The 25,835-nt window shown below is 38.1% G+C and overlaps 1 protein-coding gene and 1 long non-coding RNA gene across 7 annotated transcripts in view; one reads left to right on the forward strand and one right to left on the reverse strand.

The window, feature by feature from the left end:
- dab2 (DAB adaptor protein 2) overlaps nucleotides 1–25,835 on the reverse strand; it is a 219,467-nt gene that overhangs the window by 122,878 nt on the left and 70,754 nt on the right. The window lies entirely within an intron of this gene.
- Nucleotides 19,748–24,702, forward strand: LOC125291809. Its single transcript, XR_007193072.1, has 3 exons — nucleotides 19,748–20,207; nucleotides 22,657–22,761; nucleotides 24,580–24,702. It is a non-coding gene; the product is annotated as an uncharacterized LOC125291809 (long non-coding RNA).

Here is a 25,835-nt window from a genome sequence, read left to right on the forward strand (position 1 = left end):
CAAAGATTTTTTTAAATATTTTTTTCTTTATTCTCCATGATCTTTTCTTTTCAAAAACACCAATTTGACTTGTCTTATGCAAATCTTTCTTTTTCACTTTCCACCCTGAACATGGGCAAAATGCACCATTGACATCAATATGTTTTGTATAGAGCTACCACAGGTTACTCTATACAACCACAGGTGGCAGTGTGGTGACTATTTACACACTGTAATGTGTAGCTGGGTCATGGTTGGAGAAGCGTTAAAGCAGCTGTAGGTCAACTAACGTTAGCTAAGTCTTCATTACATCTGGCAACCCAGAAGAGGCTCGCGTCTGGTAGTCTTGAGAACGTTCACCAGTGTTTTGATTTTGGCCTACAGAATGTTCGGAAACAATCCTACAAATTGCTCCTTTTCTATAAAGTGTGGTGTGTAATTTCAAATCTTCACCTCTATATATGGTCAGGTCTAAAAAAGTTAATCTTGTTTCTAGAGTGTTCTAACAACAACCTGATGTTTTTATTCGTATTGTTCAGGTAGTAAACGTCTATTAAATCATTCTGGCTGCCTTTGTAAAGAAAGGAAAATCATCTATAAACCTGCAATATATTCTGATGTTGTCTTTAAAGCGGTTCTTTTCTGAATTGAACACATACTCTAATTCCCACAGTCCTAAATATAAACAGGCATATTCTGGGGAAAAAATGCACTGGAAGGAATATGAAACTCCCGACCAGGATTACCCTTCAAACCAAAGTTTACAGAAAACTGCAAAAACAGTACTCAGATGGAAGGGCACAGCTCAGCTGGAGCACTCTTCCTAACCGGAGACTGAGCGAGTTAATTAACTAATTGACTGATTTAGCAAACCAAGAGACAATCTCACCTGGATCTCTGCGAGTTGTTTTCCGGACGAGAAAATTTATGTTACGGCCAGCTCGTTACCAGACCGAAACATAAAGAGGGACACGGACAACAAGCTTCAAAACAAACTAGAAAATGTAATTTCGAGGAAATTACCAGTGCATGAAAATATAAACATACTGTATACTAACATAAAATGCCAAACAAACTTTTATTTGGAAACAGTTGGCAGGAGTCATAGTTGATAACAACTGACAGTTGAAATGGCTAAACAGTTAAATAGTTGTACTTTAAATAGTTAAATTATTTAATAGTGAATTATTGTAGTGAGGACATTTATTTTGAAACAGTTGTGGGCAGAGGAAATAGTAGTCTTAAGAGAGCCGTATAGTTTAAAAGTTGAATGTAGATAGTGTAATGGATGTTGATAGACAAAAAGTTGAATGGCTGTTGATAGGCAGATTGTTTAATGGATGTTGATGGATAGTTTAATGGGTGGATGAGTGAATGGTTTGAAGAGGATGAATGGATAGAAAGTTGGATGGAATGTGCCTTATATCCTTGTAGAATGGAGAGACACAGAGTTGGCCTAGTTAAGCAGAAAGCAGTTGATAATACAGGTGCAATCAGTTTAACTGGCCCTTTGATGGGTGCTAGTAGTGAGCAGCTGGAAGTTGATACAGGTGCAAATCAAGTTAATTAGTCCATTGTGATGTCATAGTGCTAATGCAAAGTCTATGGGGAAAAATAAACTTGTTTTTTTTATTAATATCTCAAAAGTTTACAAGTTTACAAAAGTGAAAAATACATTCCCCACGTGTCTTTTTCAAGACCTACGTTACAAAGTTTGAACGAAGTTTCTACGTTAAACGGTTAAAGCTGAATTAGGCGCAGAAATTTGGTGGGAAGAATAAGAAGAAGAAGAAGAAGAAGAAGACTTCGGATAACAGAAAAGTGCATTTTCATGCACTGTAATGATCATTTATTGAATTAAAGCAAAGCAACGTTACCAAATAGAACATGTCTAGGGGGAAATGAATGGGAGAAGTGACGTGCGTGTGTGGATGCAATGTAAATGTCAGTAGATTATGTGAGAGACTAAATGAGTAGACCGAGAAAAGAGAGAAGTAGAGAGATATAGAATAAGGAAGAGAGAAAAGTGCCAGTGCAAGAGAAAGTCAAAATAGGTGCCTGCATAAAAGAAGAAAAGTGCCTAATGGGAAAGAGAGGACAGCCCCTAATATAGCAGCACCTGGTTACAGGTGCACCCAATTACCAATTAACCTCCCCAGGTCCAACCCCGCCTGTGCACTGACATGGGGTGGCCTGAGGAGGGCACAGGGGGTCGTAACACCCCCTTAATTAATCAGTGGTCAAATCAGATACCACTGTTTTAAGCCTATACACCTATACACTTATTTATATAGTCCAGAGCTAGTTAGCGGATCGCGAGTGCGAGTGAGCGAGGAGCGGAGCGGATGGAATTTTGTTGGAGCGTGGAGCACTTTTTTAATTTAGAGAGGCCGATACCGCTCACACCACGAGTCTGAGGCATGCCCAAATCCACCCAGAATTCATGTCTTCCTAATGAAACCAAGACCGTTTCAAAGATATTGGCCATAGTAAGTTTGTTGATGGGGATGGAGTCGCTAAATATTTTAGAAAGGAAACTGAAAGTCAGGGCCTACAAGCATACTATTCCTACAAAACATCTAGGTACTAAGGGACTGTTCGTTATTTATTGAAGGGGCCACCGGAGGGATTTTGAGTACTTCAGTCAAAAGTTGCATGACCCTCCCTTGCCTGCAAGAAATTTTTCAATGACCCTCCGACAGAATTGTCAAAAAAGACATGACCCTCCCCTGCCAATTGTCGCTGTCTTCGCCCGCACTGCTTTGTGCCATGAAGACACACTGCGATATGATAACGTTCTTAAATCAACCTCTCCCTGGAGCTTGCATGCTACCAGTCCTTCCTTCTCAAATGTTTGCACAATTTCACAAATCATTACAGGGACCGAAACATCAGTGCCAACTTTTTTTGTGTTTATCACGTATTTTAACTTTCCCCCCAATGTCTTGCCGTTTTAGACAAGCAACTTTTATATGTACCCACACCCAACCGGAATTGAGTTATTTGAGACTTTGTGCATTGTGACACATGATAAATTTTAAACCATAAAGAGGCGGTTCCTATGGACTAAAATTCACACACATCAATTGTCATATTTCAATTGTCATAAACTCACACACATTGTCAATATTCAGTGATACATGTTTGGCCCCGAATGTGGCCCAGGAACTCCATAGCCCCCCTTACAGTGGGCATCGCTTTCAAATGACCACTTCATTCGCGCATTACGCGGCGTGAAGCTGCGTGAAGCTTTACCACTGTGCGTCGCTCTACCACTGTACATCGCTCTGCCTGCGGTCCCTTCTGAAAAAGCAGGATCTACCATTAAACATAATTGTTGCCGAGTAATCCCAGCCCTCACAATTCAATAACAAAATGTAGTCAATTGACTGCTTGACATGTCATTTTTATTTTCTGTACAATAAACAAATACATCTGCTTTATGCGCAGAATTACATTCATATTTGGAACTTACATAGTCAATGCATCGTTCCACTACGTTAGTGTTTCCCAAAACCATAGTAGCAACGAACATTCGCCAACCACTATCAGTAAAGTTGTGTAGTTACAACTACACCTCTCGACCTGTGGTAGAATGCTAGAAGCATAGTTCAGGGATCTTCATGTCAAAGGCGTCACTGACGCCAGTTATTTGTTTGCAAATTAATAATTATATATAAAGGTTTCTAATTGATATTTACACTTCTAACCACCATACATCCATATTTTAAAATGCCCAAGGCAGAAAATACATCAATTAAAAGTCAATTTGCAGCCATGTGCACGTAAGTAAAAGTCACACACTTGCAGATAATAATAAGGTTAGTGCGCACTTTTGACGAGTCAGCTGAGAATATGTAGCCTTTGATTTTCATGGGGGTCCTTGTTAGTTTCACATAAACCAAGCCAAGAAGGCTGATTCTGATTTTGATAATATGATCTGCACAAAAGATAAACTTAGGTAAACAACGATGTCAATATTGTCAACGTCTTAACCCAGATTCGAACTCTTAGACAGGGGACTGGTGACTACTGTGCAACGGCGGCTGTCATTTGCCGGCCTTAACGCAATGCGCCACAGAAGTATGTGCAGGTGCCCGTTCACGTTCACTTAGTCCAGACTACTGAAGTTTGGAAACTATCATGGTCCAAACTTACAGTACTATGTAAGTACGACAGTTTTGGGAAACAGTCGTAACTTACATGTTAGTTAACTGAGCGATGCATCCTGTTAGTAAAAGCTAACCTCCGTGGTTGTCACGGGAAACGCCCCCCAGATCAGCTTGTAGGCCATTAGCAATCTGTTTATTTTATTTTATGAAGCCTACACAGTATATCACATGCCACATTCTCACTTTCAATAGAAAGGTGCAATAGCCATTGGTCAAGTATTGAGTATAAAGCAATTAAGATAGTACCCTATACAAAAGTACTTCATACTATCATAAAAATTTGTTAAAAGCGAATAGCATTTTGCAACTTGACAAAACACTGGATTAAATATCGTAGGCACAGGAGAAAACCTGTACATCCATTGGCCCGTGGGGAGATCACATGCCAGTTGCCTCTCCCCTTCAGTATGACTTGTTCGGCTGTGAGCTTGTTTAGCCAAAAAAAAAACTATTGCAGATATCAATCGTCTTTGTTCATGGGTTTGGCCTCACAGCAGAGGCTTAGACAACTATGACCCACGTTTTGGTTTCATAATTTGCACTACTTATTGACTGCAATGTAGTCAATTGACTGCTTGACAGGTTATTTTTATTTTTCTGTACAATACACAAATGCATCTGCTTTATGCGCAGAATTATGCACTTGGATAGCCTATAGAACGGGCACATTTTGGAGAGAACATACATAAAGAATCTGTAGGCTATTTGTGGCTGGTTACCAGCAAACAATGTTTAATGCATTAACTCAAGGCGTCAAACATTTTCTAAACAATACAAACAGAAAGGATGCAGCAGGCAGCAAATGTAGAAGAGTCATTTCCAGTGGAAGAACAAAATGCTGAATGAAGCCCAAATTTATGTAGGCATATCTGGCAAGTTGTTATTTTTTGAATACATAAATGGTTGGGCTATAGGCCTAGTTTGCAAGAAGGAGACATAAAGCGTGAGCATGCCACACTATCCACAGCTGTGGTAGCGGGGGTAGGAGGATTACTGCTAGTGCAGGATTTATATAAAATTCTTCAATAGAAGGCCTGCCTTGAATGCAGGCTTGTGGTTTGCGCAGCCAGTAAGTAGGTCTAGTGAGTTAGGAGTCCTCTAGACTTCCTTTCAGCTATCTCAGAGGTGGAAAGTCAAGCGTTAGTTGGGGGCAGGGCGGGTTAACAATTCATAGACCCTTGGGAACAAATGTCTGATGGCCCCCCTGCCCCAGCCAACGCGGAATCGGGCGGTCAGTTAATAGGCCTATCGCGGAAGATTTGTATTGCCATTTAAGGTACGAAGGCATCTGTGAGGCCAAGCCTCACCAAGTAGCCCGTTTGTTTACAACTAACATTACATTTAATTAAACTGCTTATAGGCTATGCGAAATAGTTTCAACATTTTGAATATCAGTGTCAGGTGAATTAGGAAATGCCTTATGGCTGAAAGCTGCTTGGGATCCCCCTGTCAAGCAATAACCATACAAAAAGTTAAAACAGATGACATGATGCGCATCACTGACATAATGTGCAAATAATATAGCCCTAGATATTCCAATATATTCGAATACATGTGTTTATTTTAGAGGGGATATTCGAACGTCATTTTTGAGCAATTTTGACAGCCCTAGTCCACTGTAGGCTCATGTCGTCTATTAACACCTTCCACTAACCCGGTGAGTGGGGGTCGCTATAATGCGTGTGAAATAGCACCATTGAGTAGCCTATGCGAAATAGCCTTAAAATCGTTCCGGTGTTGTGTGCCTTCTGGTTTCTCCACCTACTGGTTTCCTTGTGCGTGCATGCGCTGCAGCAGTTGTCAGACATTCACAAACAAGTTGTTTTAGACGGTTTGAAGTCGCTTTTCATAAGCCATGAGCGCTCGGCTACATTACAGCCACTCGGACAAAAGACATGTAAAAAATATGTTTTGAAAACTAGCATTAAACTGGATTCGATCCCGCAAAAGCAACACACGCGTGTGACTCTCTCCATCCTGATTCCTACTCTTTGAGCCAACTAATATGTTACGAATCAATTAACTATTGTAGGCTACCATTAATTAATAATGTAGGCAACACCCAGGTAACATGTTGTCCAGGCTATCTGAAACAAGGGGTTGCCTCTCATCTACAACAACTGGTTACGTTGGGCTGCTACAGTCGTCAGTGCACTGTGCACAGTAGGCCTATGCTACTCTTTGTGGTTGATCAACTAAAAATAAAAGATGTATTTGGTGATGACGTTATTGTAGGCCTAGTAGACCTAAATTCTGAGAAATTAAATGGTACGAGAAACGATCTACATAGCGCACCAGACCGCGATGTCTTCAAGGGTTGAATGAAGGGAGTTTGCAAAAATTAGTGTATTTTTCAAGTCAATAAACATTCTTAATTTTCGAATGTCTTTGTCAGGGAACATCTGACTTTTAAAAACCATAGACCTGGTAGTCGCTCAGACAAGGAGTTATAAGATAAAGGCAATACCATTTGTGTCACCTAATGCAGTTCAGTGAATTAGCAAGATACCATCAGAAGGCAACAATCACAAAGCACAGTGCTTGTAGCGTTCTCTCCCTGGCGCATAAAGCTGTCTGCGTGTTGTAGATTTGCGTGAGTTCTTTCTATCTGCTTACTTTTGTGAGTTGCGACCACCTAGGCTATGTTATAGACGTTCTATGAGGTACCAGTGTTTAGCTGTGTCACAAAACAATAAGCTTTGTCAGACTACTTTTAAAATGATATTCAGGGCTATATACATTTTAAACATTCGGGGCTGAAGACCGACAAAGCCTTTATGTTAATTCTTCAGGTGGGAAGTGTTAGGAATTTTCATACGAGAGGCGGCTCTCATTGGTGGTTAGTATATGAAGTAGGGAATTGACAGCAACATATCCAATCACATTATGAGAGATGCTGAATTTAACAGAAACTGCGATGTTTGATTTTAAATTAATGTAAATTTAGCCGGGACCGTAAGCTGTCACACGTGGGTGCTCAATGTTTTCAGTGGGTGCCCGAGAGACGGAGCATCCACGGTATCGGCGCCTATGACAAGCGTATCTCGCGGTTGCATCGATTACAAACAAACATGCAATGTGAACGTCTGGGATTGGGAAGAGCACTAAATGCTCTACTGAATAAGCACGAAGTCAAACCTTTAAATGAAAAACACTCTTTAATAATCAAAAAAAATAAACCGCTAATGAAGTAAACTTGTGACCATAAAAATCGTTTATCGCCTGTAACTCCATTGATAACAGGACGTAACAGGAAGGCATTTGGCTGAGCAACGGAGGTTAATATGCTCTATATTTTGTCCAAATGATGTCGGTCTATCATCGTTGCACTCGGAGAAAACCAGAATGTTTAATTTGTCCTGCGTTTCTTCTACGGCTGCAAACGGGATTCACTCGCAGTTAACCAAATATTTCTTTATTAGGGCAGGGCAGGCATATTTCTGGCTATTAAATTATTTCTAAACCAGTCTGCTAAAGTTTGTAGTGAAGTCTGTGTAGGGTTTTCCAGGCTCCATTTCTTTTTACGAGACACCCTGCTCACTTGAGCCACCTACCGGTTGTTTGGGTTGTTGCAGCGTCACACTGGGAAAATACTAATTAAAGTCGCGTGATCCCACACGCGGACCGCGAGTGAAGTTGGCCAAGTCGAAGCACTGCCCACTGTATGTCACTGAGTCTTGTGGTTAGTCATATAGTTTCAGCTACACACTTATATAAAATGAACATATATTTTTAGAGTGCATGAAAATGCACTCTACTGTTATCCAAATTCTTCTTAATATTAATATTATAATTATTCTTCTAACGCTTTTTGTGCGTTTTAATACAGCTTCAACCGTTTAACTTAGAAACTTCATTCAAACTGCGTCGCGTAGGTCTTACTTATGTGACTTCAGCTATGTATTTTTCAACTTTGTAACTTTTATACTTTTTAAACTATTAATTAAAAACTACTAAAATGTCCCCATTGACTTAACATTAGATTATGACATCACAATAGAGCAACTAGAAAAGCATTTCCTGAAGGAAATACAGTGCATGAAAATGCAAAAAATATGATGTAAAATATCATACAGAGTAAAAAAAAACTATATTGGTTGCTAGGTAGATGAGGTTTAATATAGTTGGAATGACTGAACAGTTAAATAAGTGGATAGTTTATATAGTTAAATGATGTGCTTGGTAGATAAGGTTTAATATAGTTGGAATGATTGAACGGTTAAATAGGTGGATAATTTAAATGGTTAAATTATTTAGGTAGATAATTGACGATAACGGACAGTTGGAACGGCTCTAATGTTTGCTAGCAGTTATGCTAACTATGTTATCAAAGATAATAATGTTAACCAAGTTACTTAACTTAGTTAACTTAGCTAATGTTTTCATTTTTAATAGTTATGCTAACTAGCACTATGTTAACCATGTGACTTAGCTAACCTAGCTAATCATTTTTAGGTACATAGGTATGCTAACTATATTAACTAGCATGTTAACATGTTAAGAATGCTTACCATGTGACTTAGCTAATCATTTTTAGTAGGTATGCTAACTATTTTAACTAGCATGTTAACATGCTAACTATGTTAACCATGTGACTTAGCTAACCTAGCTAATCATTTTTAAAGTTATGCTAACTAGCATGCTACTAACTATGCTAACCATGTTACTTAGTTAACTTAGCTAATTATTTTTAGCAGTTTTTTTTTAAATGCTAACTAGCATGCTAACATGTTAGCATGCTAACTATGCTAACCATGTTGCTTAGCTAACTTAGCTAATCATTTTTAGCAGTTTTGCTAAAAATGCTAACTAGCATGCTAACATGCTAGCATGCTAACTATGCTAACCATGTTACTTAGCTAACTTAGCTAATCATTTTTAGTAGTTTTGTTAAAAATGCTAACATGCTAACTAGCTACAGTGGGTAGGAGTCATAGTTGATGATAAGTAACAGTTACAATGGCTGAACAGTTAAAAAGTTCAGTAGTTTAAAGGGTTAAATTGTTTAACCCTCTATACCCCGTAGCGGCCGTCGACGGCCGTTCTGTATTCTCCTGTAACGGCCGCGGCCGGCCGCAATTCTTAAAGAGACATCTGCTACAGTATAACCTTCATACATGAAATAATACAGCGTTAGTGGATAAATAAACACCAGACTTTTATTTTGACACACTTAAATGGCTATGTCGCTATTGACATTTCTCCGGTATTTTTGAGTTTAGCCTGTTGACTGACCGGCTGAGGACTTACGGTGCCTCTGGAGTTATGGCTTCTAACAAGCGTCCGCGTCTTTTCTCATTAGATGAGATGGTATTGATGTGCATCCACCATGTTTTGATGTAAGTGACGATCATATTGATGTAAGAAAATGACAAAATAAAAACATGAAAGTGTAATAAATTTAACGTTAGCATCCTCCCGTTTGTCATGACTGACTTAGCTGCCTCTCTGGCATAAAAAAAATTGTATGGCTGTCACTGTGAAAGTCAGTTTGAGTTTAGCTAGCACCAGCAAAATATAGGCATAATTCAATGATGGGTCATGGCCTAATTAACAATAAAGTTTATGATAAACCCATGCCAGGTTTATTTGCAGTTATATCTTAACACATAACATTAACATTACCCCTTTCTGGCATGTACAGTAAAGCTAACATTATCGTTATCCCACTTACAGATAGTTATTGCAAACTACTACTTATGTATGTCTCTCTAAATGAGTTTTTGTTGACTAATAACCAAAGCGGGAACCACCGTTGTGTTTTCTGCTTATGGATGTCAGGAAAATGTATTTGTATACAAGTAGGCCAATGTCTAGTCATCTTCATTGATTACAAAAGCCTGCTAATTTGCTACCTTCACTGATGTAACGTTAACGTTAGTCTGAGACTCGTAATGTTAGCACAGGATAGGTTGAAGGTTAGTGAACGAGTGCAACAGGTTCATTATCATCAACTGATCAAGTTTAGATAAATTATATAACATGATGTGCATATAAAACAAAAACGTAAATCCATGTCAGGATTAACAGTCCCTGTTGTTGGTGACATGCTTATCAAATGGGTCACGCGATTTCATACGCTATGCTTCATGGCCTCACGTTAGTTCATATCCTCATCATTTTTTAGCTGTAAGGCTCACTGTCCAGCTAAATCCCAAATAAGTGCAAGATATGCCAGTCTATTTCAATGAAATCAGTACTCATATAGTATCGTGTTTCCCAGCTTCTAATACAGAAATATGTGAACCATATTTATAACTTTTTGTTAGTGAAAAACTTTGAGACTGTAAGTGAGTAGGCCTATGGCTGTCTATGGGAAACATGAATATATAATTTTTAATGAATCATATATCATTTGAAAGAGCAATTTCTAATCTTTAAACTGAAAGAAACTTACAATTGACACTTTTCATTAGATTTTTAGTTATTCTTGGTTATTTAAAATGTTTCTCAAATTGCCCTTTTCTCTTAGAATTCCCAGGAATCTGAAGCATTGTTGTAGAATTCCACTGGGGTATAGAGGGTTAACAGTGAAATATTGTAGTGAGGACTTTTATTTTGAAACAGTTTTTGGCAGAGGAAGCAGTCGAACGGGATGTGTAGTCTTAATAGGGCCAGTTTTTATGCTTAAAGCCTGAGACTGGCAGTTGATCCAGGTGGCCCGAACACCTGCCATAGGATTCTAATTGCTTAACGGCCGTATTGTGATGTCATAATCATAATGTTAAGTCAATGGGGAAATTTTGATTAGTTTTTAATTAATAGTTTAAAAAGTATAAAAGTTACAAAGCTGAAAAATACATAGCACCCATGTCCTAAGTAAGACCTACGTAACATAGTTTGAATGAAGTTTCTACGTTAAACGGTTGAAGCTGCATTAAATGCGTTAGAAGAAGAATAAGAACTAGAAAAGCATTTCCTGAAGGAAATATAGTGCATGAAAATGCAAAAATATGATGTAAAATATCATACAGAGTAAAAACAAACTATATTGGTTGCTAGGTAGATGAGGTTTAATATAGTTGGAATGACTGAACAGTTAAATAAGTGGATAGTTTAAATGGTTAAATTATTTAGGTAGATAGTTGACGATAACTGACACTTGGAATGGCTCTAATGTTTGCTAGCAGTTATGCTAACTATGTTAACAAAGATAATAATGTTAACCAAGTATGCTAACTAGCATGCTAACAATGTTAATGCTAACCATGTGACTAACCATGTGACTAACCAAGTATGCTAACCATGTGACTTAGCTAACTTAGCTAATCATTTTTAGCAGTTTTGCTAAAAATTTTAACTAGCATGCTAACATGCTAGCATGCTAACTTTGCTAACCATGTGACTTAGCTAACTTAGCTAATCATTTTTAGCAGTTTTGCTAAAAATGCTAACTAACATGCTAGCATGCTAACTATGCTAACCATGTGACTTAGCTAACTTAACTAATCATTTTTAGCAGTTTTGCTAAAAATGCTAACTAACGTCTTTAAACATGCTAGCATCTTAACTATCTTAACCATGTTACTTAGCTAACTTAGCAAACTAGCTACAGTGGGTAGGAGTCATAGTTGATGACAAGTAACAGTTACAATGGCTGAACAGTTAAAAAGTTCAGTAGTTTAAAGCGTTAAATTGTTTAACAGTGAAATATTGTAGTGAGGACTTTTATTTTGAAACAGTTTTTGGCAGAGGAAGCAGTTGAACAGGATGTGTAGTCTTAATAGGGCCAGTTTGTATGCTTAAAGCCTGAGACTGGCAGTTGGTCCAGGTGGCCCGAACACCTGCCATAGGATTCTAATTGCTTACTTGGCTCTATTGTGATGTCATCAGCCCATGTTAAGTCTATGGGGAAATTTTGACTAGTTTTTAATTAATAGTTTAAAAAAGTATAAAAGTTACAAAGTTGAAAAATACAAAGCCCACATGTCCTAAGTAAGACCTACGTAACATAGTTTGAATGAAGTTTCTACGTTACACGGTTTAAGCTGCATTAACTGCGTTAGAAGAAGAAGAAGAAGAAGAAGAAGAAGAAAAAGCCTTGGAATAACAGTACAGTGCATTGTCATGCACTGTAATAACTAGAAAAGCATTTCCTGAAGGAAATACAGTGCATGAAAATGCAAAAATATGATGTAAAATATCATACAGAGTAAAAACAAACTATATTGGTTGCTAAGTAGATGAGGTTTAATATAGTTGGAATGACTGAACAGTTAAATAGGTGGATAGTTTAAATGGTTAAATTATTTAGGTAGATAGTTGACGATAACTAACAGTTGGAATGGCTCTAATGTTTGCTAGCAGTTATGCTAACTATGTTAACAAAGATAATAATGTTAACCAAGTTACTATGCTAACTAGCATGCTAACACGTTAGCATGCTAACTATGTTAACCACGTTACTTAGCTAATAATTTTTAGCAGTTTTGTTAAAAATGCTAACTAGCATGCTAACATGCTAACCATAATACTTAGCTAACATAGCTAATCATTTTTAGCAGTTTTGTTAAAAATGCTAACTAGCATGTTAACTATGCTAACCATGTTACTTAGCTAACTTAGCTAATCATTTTTAGCAGTTTTGTTAAAAATGCTAACTAGCATGGTAGCATGCTAACTATGCTAACCATGTTACTTAGCTAATCCTTTTTAGCAGTTTTGCTAACAATGATATTGCTTAATGCTAATATGTGAACTATCTTAACCATGCTTAACTAGCTACAGTGGGTAGGAGTCATAGTTGATGACAAGTAACAGTTACAATGGCTGAACAGTTAAAAAGTTCAGTAGTTTAAAGGGTTAAATTGTTTAATAGTGAAATATTGTAGTGAGGACTTTTATTTTGAAACAGTTTTTGGCAGAGGAAGCAGTTGAACAGGATGTGTAGTCTTAATAGGGCCAGTTTGTATGCTTAAAGCCTGAGACTGGCAGTTGATCCAGGTGGCCCGAACACCTGCCATAGGATTCTAATTGCTTAACGGCCGTATTGTACTTAGTTAACTTAGCTAATTATTTTTAGCAGTTTTTTTAAAAATGCTAACTATCATGTTAACATACTAGCATGCTACCTATGCTAACCATGTTACTTAGCTAACTTAACTAATCCTTTTTAGCAGTTATGCTAACTCTCCTAACTAGTATGCTAACTATGTTAACCATGTTACTTAGCTAACTTAGCATAGTTAGCATAACTACTAAAAATGATTAGCTAACTAGCATGCTAACATGCTAACTATGCTAACCATGTTACTTAGCTAACTTAGCTAATCATTTTTAACAGTTTTGTTAAAAATGCTAACAATGTTAACAATGCTAACATGCTAACTAGCTACAGTGGGTAGGAGTCATAGTTGATGATAAGTAACAGTTACAATGGCTGAACAGTTAAAAAGTTCAGTAGTTTAAAGGGTTAAAGTGTTTAACAGTGAAATATTGTAGTGAGGACTTTTATTTTGAAACAGTTTTTGGCAGAGGAAGCAGTTGAACAGGATGTGTAGTCTTAATAGGGCCAGTTTGTATGCTTAAAGCCTGAGAATGGCAGTTGGGACAGGTGGCCTGAACACCTGCCATAGGATTCTAATTGCTTAACGGCTCTATTGTGATGTCATCAGCCCATGTTAAGTCTATGGGGAAATTTTGAACAGTTTTAATTAATAGTTTAAAAGTATAAAAGTTACAAAGCTGAAAAATACATAGCACCCATGTCCTAAGTAAGACCTCGTAACATAGTTTGAATGAAGTTTCTACGTTAAGCGGTTGAAGCTGCATTAAACGCGTTAGAAGAAGAAGAAGAATAAGAAGAAGCCTAGGAAGAACAGTACAGTGCATTTTCATGTACTGTAACTAGAAAAGCATTTCCTGAAGGAAATACAGTGCATGAAAATGCAAAAAATATGATGTAAAATATCATACAGAGTAAAAACAAACTATATTGGTTGCTAGGTAGATGAGGTTTAATATAGTTGGCATGACTGAACAGTTAAATAGGTGGATAGTTTATATAGGTAAATGATTTACTTGGTAGATAAGGTTTAATATAGTTGGAATGATTGAACGGTTAAATAAGTGGATAGTTTAAATGGTTAAATTATTTAGGTAGATAGTTGACGATAACTGACACTTGGAATGGCTCTAATGTTTGCTAGCAGTTATGCTAACTATGTTAACAAAGATAATAATGTTAACCAAGTTACTATGCTAACTAGCATGCTAACAATGTTAAAATGCTAAGTATGCTAACCATATGACTTAGCTAACTTAGCTCATCATTTTAAGCAGTTTTGCTAAAAAATGCTAACTAGCATGCTAACATGCTAGCATGCTAACTATGCTAACCATGTGACTTAGCTAATCATTTTAAGCAGTTTTGCTAAAAATGCTAACTAGCATGCTAACTATGCTAACCATGTGACTTAGCTAACTTAGCTAATCTTTTTTAGCAGTTTTGCTAAAAATGCTAACTAGCATGTTAACATGTTAGCATGCTAACTATGCTAACCATGTGACTTAGCTAACTAGCTACAGTGGGTAGGAGTCATAGTTGATGACAAGTAACAGTTACAATGGCTGAACAGTTAAAAAGTTCAGTAGTTTAAAGGGTTAAATTGTTTAACAGTGAAATATTGTAGTGAGGACTTTTATTTTGAAACAGTTTTTGGCAGAGGAAGCAGTTGAACAGGATGTGTAGTCTTAATAGGGCCAGTTTGTATGCTTAAAGCCTGAGACTGGCAGTTGGTCCAGGTGGCCCGAACACCTGCCATAGGATTCTAATTGCTTAACGGCTCTATTGTGATGTCATCAGCCCATGTTAAGTCTATGGGGAAATTTTGACTAGTTTTTAATTAATAGTTTAAAAAGTATAAAAGTTACAAAGCTGAAAAATACATAGCACCCATGTCCCAAGTAAGACCTACGTAACATAGTTTGAATGAAGTTTCTACCTTAAACGGTTGAAGCTGCATTAAATGCGTTAGAAGAAGAATAAGAAGAAGCCTAGGAAGAACAGTACAGTGCATTTTCATGCACTGTAATAAGAAGAAGCCTAGGAAGAACAGTACAGTGCATTTTCATGCACTGTAATAAGACATTTTGGAAGAACAGTATAGTGCATTTTCATGCACTATAATAATATTAAGAATAATTCGGATAACAATAGAGTGCATTTTCATGCACTCTAATAAGAAGCCTAGGAAGAACAGTACAGTGCATTTTCATGCACTGTAATAAGAAGCCTAGGAAGAACAGTACAGTGCATTTTCATGCACTGTAAAAAGCCTTGGAATAACAGTACAGTGCATTTTCATGCACTGTAATAAGAAGAAGCCTAGGAAGAACAGTACAGTGCATTTCCATGCACTGTAATAAGAAGCCTAGGAAGAACAGTACAGTGCATTTTCATGCACTGTAATTAGAATCTTATGCCAGGTGTTCAGGCCACCTGCAGCCACTGTCTCAGGCTGTCTCAGTCTTTAAGCATACAATATGGCTGTATTAAGACTACAGATCCTGTTCAACTGCTTCCTGTGCCCACAACTGTTTCAAAATAAAAGTCCCTTTAAACTATCCAACTTTTTAACTGTTCAACTGTTATCAACTGTTCAACTGTTACTGTAACTGTTTGTCAACTATGACTCCCATCAACTGTATCGTCTGCCTTCAACTGTTTCAAAATAAAAGTCCTCACTAGCTAGTTAGCATCATTAGCATAGTTAACATAGTTAGCATTTTAGCAAAACTGCTAAAAATGATTAGCTAAGTTAGCTGAGTCACATGGTTAGCATAGTTAGCATGTTAACTCTCTAGGCGCCACTGTCGAGTTTACTCGACAAGATGCGGTACTGAATAAAACGGCCGATTTAGTCAAATAGGGTGTCATATTTCGTTCGACATCCACTCCACTAGGTGGCAGACATGTCATACGTCATCCCCGAGTCCGAAAAAGGTCATGGTTTAAACAAAACTTTTGAGCTACAGCGCATTGAATCAGTGCGTGCAATACCGGAGCTAGTGTGCTTGTGAGCCACTTAGTCAGAGCGATATTGTCAACGTTAGCGAGTATTTGCATTAGATTATCGTCTAATGGCATCAAAAAAGTTTACCTGAAATGAAGTGTTGGGTCTTCTATTCGCGGACCCTGATTCTGAAGGGGAATATCTGCCTTCAGGAAATGACGGTGATTCGTTTAGTGAGGCTTCAGATGCGTCCCTGCCTTCAATGATGCAGCTGGACAAAGTGAGAGTTTACTCCATAGTTTAGCTTACACCAAGCACAAACGTTGAATCGTTTGCCCAATGTCACTGGTGGGAATAATGTTTCACGGGTTCGGAGAGTTCATCGGGAAGTTAGCAGGGTGTTAGTGGTGTGGCGAACAAGGCTGGAGGTAGCCTAATAGCGCTAGCTTCTGTCTTTTGCCTCTCCACAATCGCGGCGACAGTAACGTGGTGGAGCCTTTGTCTAATGCGACTGGGTATGTTAGACGAGGTCGAAGTGCTCATAGGAGAGTTAGGGGGAAACGTAGTGGCAGTGTGGGGAGTCGCAATGAGAATGACAGTAGGCCTAGTCCGAAGCTGCATAAATTCTCTCCACTTTCGGTAGCCTTGAGGCAGATCTGGCCATGCTGCTCGCATGGTGGAGGTGGTGACACGCTCTCTCCCTCTCCCTCTCCCACACACACACACACACACACACACATTAGGTCATGCATAGTCTATCACAAGATGATGGGAATGCCGGCCCTGTATGGATAGGGATAGGGAGTCATTATCTCTACAGCAAAAGGCCTGCTACATAAAAAAAAAAAATGTCAGCCATTTATTAGTAATGATTTACACTGTTGATTTGCTATCTATTTCCCTGATCATTTAGGACATACACTATGTGTTCCTTTTTGTGTGTTCATGTCCTTGTGATGTGTGTGTCTTTGTCAGCTAAGAAAAAAAAACATCAACAAAACAACAAAAAGAAAAAAAAAAATACTAACATTGTCTCTTGTCTTGTCTCGTCATCTCACTCCTGATCTGTGCCTTGCCGTGGCAAATGAGCTTTTGAACTAAACAGGTCTTGTCTACTTTGTGTTTGTGTGTCATCTGAATAATATATATGTGCCCCATACATGGAATCAGAGTGCCTACTGTATGTAGTAAATGGAAAATCTCTACAGCAAAAGGCCAGTCTACCGCTATATGCATTTGGTTTGTTTCGGCCATTTATTAGTAATGATTTACACAGTTTGTTCACTACTTACTATTTACCTGAGCATTCAGTATTGTGCAATATAGCATACAGAAGGTGAGGGACATTTTGGGGAAAGAAGTGGTGCATTTTATCATTTCAAACATGCGACTTTTCATGAAAATTCTATAATCCAAGATGGCCGCCACCATATGACGTCATAATATGCAAATTAGATATAAACATTTAATCTCTACATAAACTTTGGGTCATCCTTAATATTTCTCTAATTTACAGAAAGTCTCTATCTCTTATCACTTTTAAGATATAGCCTTTTGAAATGAAGATGTCAAAATTGATCGTTTCGGAAAAAAACCTCTGGCGCCTAAAGGGTTAACCCTTTAAACTACTGAACTTTTTAACTGTTCAGCCATTGTAACTGTTACTTGTCATCAACTATGACTCTTACCCACTGTAGCTAGTTAGCATAGTTATCATTGCTAACATTGTTAGCATTTTTTAGCAAAGTTGCTAAAAATGATTAGCTAAGTTAGCTAAGTAACATGGTTAGCATAGTTAGCATGCTAGTTAGCATAGTTAACATAACTGCTAAAAATGATTAGCTAAGTTAGCTAAGTAACATGGTTAACATAGTTAGCATAACTACTAAAAATGAAAACATTAGCTAAGTTAACTAAGTTAAGTAACTTGGTTAACATTATTATCTTTGATAACATAGTTAGCATAACTGCTAGCAAACATTAGAGCCATTCCAACTGTCAGTTATCGTCAATTATCTACCTAAATAATTTAACCATTTAAATGATCCACCTATTTAACCGTTCAATTATTCCAACTATATTAAACCTTATCTACCAAGCAAATCATTTAACTATATAAACTATCCACCTATTTAACTGTTCAGTCATTCCAACTATATTAAACCTCATCTACCTAGCAACCAATATAGTTTGTTTTTACTCTGTATGATATTTTACATCATATTTTTGCATTTTCATGCACTGTATTTCCTTCAGGAAATGCTTTTCTAGTTTAAATATGTTGCCTCTTTTTTAAAGATGCCCTGCCACACGTATTTCATTACTTTGTGGTAATGTCAGAAGTTCTACCATGGTTCAAACTTTTTTTGCGGAAAACATGCCTTGGTTACCTTGTTTCAAGCCATTCTAGCGTGGTATTGAAAGCCTGCAGGAAGACTCGATTTGCGCCAGTTCTCAGTAATATTCAATGAGCTAAGCTGCTTGACTCTGATTGGCTAACAGCTAGTAGGTTTTGTCCATAACATGACAGCCATTATCAACTAATTTTAGCTTCATGGCATGAACTTAGCTTGGCTAGCGAGTGCTAGTGTGGGTACCTGATCTGCACGGGTTACCAGATCTGCATGATTACGTCATAATAGATGATGTGTCGCCACCTCATTCGTCCAAAGTCGAGAGTAGAATTCGGCCAAAGAGTATAGAAGTAACTACCAGAGACGGTTGATAAAGCGAGACGATTCATAAGAGGGTAAATTCTGGCACGTTGTGACGTGGGGTTCGAAGCTGTCACGCCCATTTAGGAGTCTAGCGGGAGGTCCAGTGTCTATGTATTCCTATGGGAGAAATGAACATTTTCACGGAATATGACTAATCTCTTAGCCCTACATTCAGCGATGTATGTTTTGAACCCATTTTCTAGAAGCCATATGTCTCCCTAACATTCCGACATTGAAATTGTATTTTCCAACTAAACAAATAAAGACAAAAATAGCTTTGTTCGTGATCTGTCACTGTCTCCTCAAAGCTCTGGTGCACAGCCACCTGCTCTCAGAGGCTCTAGACTCAGAGATGGTTGATAAACTAACCTAACATATTTTTTGCTAGAACTAGTAGACTACCACAAAGTTGCTGAACATATGTTATTTCAGGTTTGTTTGCAACAATATATAAGTTTAACCAAAGTTCTTAGCTGCTAGCTAGCTAGCGAACATTCCCCTAGCTAGCTAGCTAGCTCGGTTAACGGGGCAAAATGAAATTATTCATTCCGTATCCGAAAGAGTGTTTCATTGGCATCACACACAAACAATGACTGTAAAATAGTATACAAAATTATATGTATATGTTATTATTGCTTATTCAGAGAAAAGTTTATGTTTTGACACGCCTATTTAGGAGTCCGGAACTAGTGCCATTTCGTTCCATTGGTGAATCGTCTTATGATTCATCTTAGTTAACTATAGAATCTTTGTAACTACTCTTTGATTCGGCTGGGTTTGAAGCGTAGCTGCTCAAGCGATGCCTGAGGTAAAAGTTTTAATATTTAAAGTGGACCCTTTCACAGCAACAGTGGTGTGATTGGCTGGTTTGTGTGACGTCACCTACGACTGGGCTCTGAACGCTGTCTGATTAATCCTGCTGTAATCGCGGGAAAATAAGCTAACTTTAGGTTATACTTTGATCTATTTTTATGTTTCTTAAGTGTAACGCTATTGTATTGCTGTTTGACAGTAGTGAAATCAACTGTAAACTAGCTCATATTTGCGAGTTATTTAGCTAATGCTATTGTATTGCTGTTTGACAGTAGTGAAATCAACTGTAAACTAGCTCATATTTGCAAGTTATTTAGCTAATGCTACTGTATTGCTGTTTGACAGTAGTGAAATCAACCGTAAACTAGCTCATATGCTAGTGGAAACATCATATAAGTATAACTGCAGCAGAAGTGTATTCTTCCTGCCACTCTCAGAGTAGCACTTCCATTGTCAAAAGCAATCCTCAGCCAAAAGCTATATTTTCTGAAAAACGACTCTTGGATATCACCTTGTCGTGGGAAACAGCAGATCACCACCCTCCAGCTAACAACAACTCTCCACCGATCAAGGTAAGTACATGAATTACTTGAATTTACCATAACAATTGCTTAATAACATTTTTGAAGTTACACAACTATCACCTCCTCTCATGAAAACAACGTTAATCAGTCCTTTGGTCTTAGCAGCCAATGTTACCCTAGCATAGTTATTTCGTGAGAAGAAATGTAAGTCTAGGGCCAATCTCAATTCTCTGTTTTACCCCTTCCCCTTCCCCTATCCCTTCATCTTATCCCTAGCCCTTGTCCCTCGAAACCGAGTGGCAAGACATAGGGGTGAAGAATATTCCCCTTGGAAATGAGATACCACTATCCAACCATTAGGGAGAGCTGGATGATTGAAACACTTGAATTAACGTAATTTACAGAGATCGTACCACACTGAAAGCTAATATTTTGTCACTAGCAACCTGTCTTCTGTCAAATAGGCTATAATTGCATTTTCAGCTCGGAATAAAACCGTTCAGGAATTCTTTCAACAACAGCTGAAAGTGCCTATGTTCGCTCAAGAGCCTACCTTGGTCCGGGTGAATGAAACAGGGATGGGGACAAAATAAACATGCAGTTTGCTATGTAAACATCCCACAACTCCTTTGATATTTTACAATAATATCCAAATGGTCGTTACTTGACATCAGAAGCAATCGCTACCTGCCTATCAGGAGTCGGCAGCAGTAGGCCTATGCAGCATTCCTATCAGACGAAGCGGTAAAAAGTTCAGCTAATTTAGCTGCTGTTGGACATTTGACATGGTATGCTGCCAATTCGCGGGGTAGACATGGAAATATGTAAAATCACGAGACATTCAGCGTAAATAATGATGTGCTGTTAACATTCACAAAACAGCGATTTTTTGAAAACTTCCTCGTGAAGAACAGGACCTTCAATATGGTCACAAGATTGAATGCAACATAAAACAATTACCATTTTAATTTTATAATCCTTATTAATGCCAACATTTCATGTCAATGAATCTCGGTGTGCTTATTTTTCCGTGTGAGCGGTGTATGTTGGGTATTTCTCTTACCCCTCGGTTTCAAGTAAGCCCGATCTTACTTGGTTTTAAGGGTATCTACCCCTTGCCCTTATCCCTACCCCTCGATCGAAATGAGAATTGAGATAGCCCTTCGTCTCACGTGCACGCGCAAAACTAAGGGGAAGGGGGAAGGGGAAGGGGTAAAATAGAGAATTGAGATTGGCCCTAAGTCTAACAGTGGCTAGCTAACAGTCTAATTTGTGAATGGGTTTTCCAACTCTCGGTCAGAGTCAATCTTACAGTTGTAGACCTATGGAACCGTTGTTTTTTTACGTGTATCGGTAGAGTTAATACATGTGTGTTTATTAACCTTTTCCTCAGTTTATAACTATATAAGCGCCATGGTTCATTAGTAGCCTCTGGTTTGTGGTCAACCATTTGCGCGTAAAGCGACGAGCTATTACGACTTATGAATGGGTTTTCCTGTGGCCATCACTCGATTGAGTCAACCTTACAGTTGTAGACCTATGAAATCGTTGTTGTTTTTTTTACGTGTATCGGGAGAGGAAATACAGATCGTATTGAAAGCATTTCCCATATCGTAGCCTACTAGTTCGCTCGCAACAATAGCAAAAATGAAACATGGAGTGGATGTTTCCGCAGAGACACCACTGTTACATTAGATGCACACTCAATCGCAATTCAACGCAGGGAAAAAAAGCAACGACTAGTTGAAACGAAGGTAAATTGGATTAAAGCAAAACTTGGCCAAAAACATTGTGTATGCACTTGCGGTGAGCCTAGTGAATAGCGGACTATAGCCTAACCAACGAAAGTAAAGGAGATTTGCACCAAATAAAGGCAGTGTTGTGGGTTGTGTTTCTACAACATGTTGGCACCAAAGTTAATTTCTGTCATAAACGGAGTAAGCTAAGCGTTTTCTCCATTGTCCACTCGATTTTCGCATAGACCTCTGTACCAGGCAGCCACAGCACCACACTCTTGGGGGCATGCTCATGAGCCCCCATGTCCATGCCCTCAAGACTGTAGTGCTGTGGCTGTCTTGTAACCTGCATATTGTTTTTATTTTTTCCCTATTATTAACACTCTATGATTTTCCAAAATAGTAAAGGGAAATTCCTGCGATTTTCACATAGACCTCTTTACCAGGCAGCTACAGCCGTTACACTTACTGCCCATGTTCATGCCCCAAGACTGTAGCGCTGTGGCTACTTGGTAACTCGAGCTAGGTGAAACCAACTGAAACAGAGATTTATGAGAATTATGTTTTAACCAAGGACTAAAAGCGTCAGCGAATACATTTTAATCATAAACATAACACATGAAAACTTCCTGTTCTAGTTCGATGTATGTATACACAGCAGTGGTCATGCTTTTCTATGTATGTCCTTGTGAAGTTTGTATGTCCTTGTCAATGATTGTCCTAACTTTGTTTGTCTTTTGTTGTTCTTTGTTGTCCGTCAGGCCTCAACGGAAAAGACCACCTTCAGCATTCACTCCGCATTACTCCCGGCAGAGACAGGTGTCTTGTCCTACTAACACCCCACTCATGGCCTGCACCTTGATGTGGTGAGTGGGATTTCAACTATACAAGTCTTACTTTCATGTTCCCATGGAGTATGGAGGTTAACTGGCACCATAATTGATGTAAAAAGTAGTGATGCTCCGATTGAAGTGGCGTAAATGCGAGGCTATTGACCAGACGGATAAGCTACCGAGTTGAATTGAACATAGCCCCACGCAGACACACACACACAGTGAACCACTTTGCGCTTACGCAAATCTACTACGCAACCATGGCAAACGTATACATCTGGAGAGAGCTCCTTGCTAACTACCACGCTAGCTCATGTTACGTCTGTCAGTAGGCCCTAGTGCTCACTAAAATCATTAATGAACATTGCAAGACACTTATCTCCTATGATCCCAGAAAGATTTTCTTCGATTTGTTATCTAATGACATAGAAAACAATGAATTGCATCCACATTGCATCCTTATGCACTATTACATTACATTTGGCACTACGCAACTTGTATTCACTAGCCTAAAACCGTGAGACTGATAATTACTCTCACGTATTTCTTAAAGTGACAGGCAGTCAATTACACCTACACATCACCAATGTGCACTCAATTAGACCTATACACCACATTAACAATATGCCTAAGTGTAATAGTTTAAAAATCAATATGAAGTATTCAAATTACTAAATATGTTTAGCTACTAGTAATGGTGCAATCATTGGTACAATTGGTGCAAATTCTTATAGATTATAGATAAAAGATAAAAGATTCCCATTCCCCTGCCATTCTGTGATCGGCAATCGGCAGATCATGATTTCGGTGATCGTCCCCAAAAATGCTGATCGGAGCATCTCTAGTAAAAAGAGCAAAGAGAGGCTCTCAGAACTAAAGATACCGAGGTATTCATCTCTGTGAAAACTTCTTAAACTGCTTGGTTTTTACTGCAGGTATGTTAATCTTATAATATCAATAAGGCCTAGGTACCACTGGTTAGATGTAAAACTGCATTTCGTTTCAGACTACTGGTAAGCTTACTTAATTTGTGCATTGACAATAAAGTATCACATGAACTAAAGATGACTAAAATCTTATGTAGAAGAAGAAACATTCACAAAAAATCCATCCATCCAAAAATGACCTTTGTTTTTGATAGCTGTTGAAAACTGCATGGAACTGACAGAGATGTTTTTGTTTATTAATAAATAAATAAATAAAAATATAACATTATGCTGATACCTTCTGCTTTTCCCAAATACAATGTAGCCTACAGGTGTAAGTGACCTTTCATCAATCCAGTTGCAATGGATGAACTGTGATGAACTGCCCTTCTTGTGATTGTTTAGAGATTTTAAAGGTTTTATAACAATACTACAACTTTTTTGGCTTTTCTACAATCTATTCACCTTTGCAGCGCCAGTAGGCTACTTTCTGTGCAGCCGCAAACACACACAGGCACGCCAAACAAGCATACACAAAAGTTTCAAGAGTGGGGGATGGAGTAAAAGATGGATACAAATTGATTAGTGTGATTTATTTTCGCGGAACGGATGTACAGGACTGAGCGGCGGTCATATTTTGTACCGCTATGCGGTACATCTAGTTTAAAAAGCAACTGCAGCTACATTGTGCGTCTGCCCTGATTCTGATACCATGGCGGTATTAATTAAACCGTGGTGGGCCGCCATGCTGAAATAAACGTAGAGGAAACACTGTTATGAGACCTCTTTGCACAGAGATTAATAAACTACTAAAGAGACAAAAACCTTATTTCAGACTCTCGGTATTTATAGACCTTTAAGCTAAAGTTCTTCCACAGTTTTTAAAACCGGTTTAAAACACTGATTGTTGGTTTTATTTTCACAGGTTGACAGGCCTCAATGGACAGTGAGACAGTGATATACCTTTGGACTGGCACCGACTGAAACTTGATTTCTCATGAATATCTTTACAAGATGCAACACACATTGTGCAACACTTTAGACACTAATAAACATGTTCGCTGTTTTCTCTGGAATTGTTTTGTTTTTTGTGGTCATTTGTGGTAATGGATTTCCAAATGTATGGACAAGCTTCATTTTACTGTTTATGTGTGTAATCAGCTGATATTAGAAATTATGTATTTTAGAAATGTATATTTAATTAGGAGCAAAAGTAGCCTAGACATCATATTACAACAGTGGCGTGTTTAAACTTAAGAAAACATTGATTTAAACTAAAGGGACTTAAAGTAAAATTCACAGAAATGAATTTAATTTGCTGCCCATTTTATTCACACATGTATAGCTCGTCAATTTCTTTAGTCTGATTTGGTTTTGTCAAGGGTTGGGACGTCAATGTTTCCGGTAGTTTGCATGTAAATCATATTACAGAAATTGTAATGTCCGATATATCGAGGGTCTCGTTTTAACCTCATGTCAGGTAGGAGGGTTGTGCCCATAAAGATTTACTGACGAATGTTGTCGGGCTGTAAGCGATAATAAATATATATATATATATAATTAGGTGGCAGTGCAGGATAAGAAATAGAAGAGCCGTATATATTAACTATATACTAGCTGGGTAGTTCTGTATTTCAAGGTTTGACAGGCTAGAAGTTCGCAATTCAAATTTCCACTGGAGCTCCAAGCGGATTTCTACACGCAGCCTTCAACACTGTTTACAGCTCTTTGAGTCACGGTAACATGTATTTTTTTGGTACATAGCTAATTTAGATACACGTGTGGGTGCTTGTGTTTCTTTAGGAATCCGCCGTCTTGGTTTGTATAGAAATGAATATTAAGTGACACATGTAAGAGGTTGGAAATACATACATACATCGATGTTTGATGGCTAGCTATTAAGTGACATAGTCTACACTAAGGTTGGAAATACGTTCCTATAAGTAAGACAGTACATCGATGTTTGGTGGCTAGCTGGTAGTTCTGTATTTCAAGGTTTGACAGGCTAGAAGTTTGCAATTTAATACTGCAACTAATGTTTTATTTGTTTATATTACAAAAACGGTAGGTAGGCCTATCAGTGGTTGGGCGGCTTGCCGGCTACTAGTTCAATATTTCAAAGACACTTGCGTTCCTTCCTGTACGTTCTGGTCCTGGTCCTTCAACAGAAAACAATAAACT

Source organism: Alosa alosa, chromosome 3, assembly GCF_017589495.1.
Source record: "Alosa alosa isolate M-15738 ecotype Scorff River chromosome 3, AALO_Geno_1.1, whole genome shotgun sequence".
Classification (NCBI taxonomy): Eukaryota; Metazoa; Chordata; class Actinopteri; order Clupeiformes; family Clupeidae; genus Alosa; species Alosa alosa.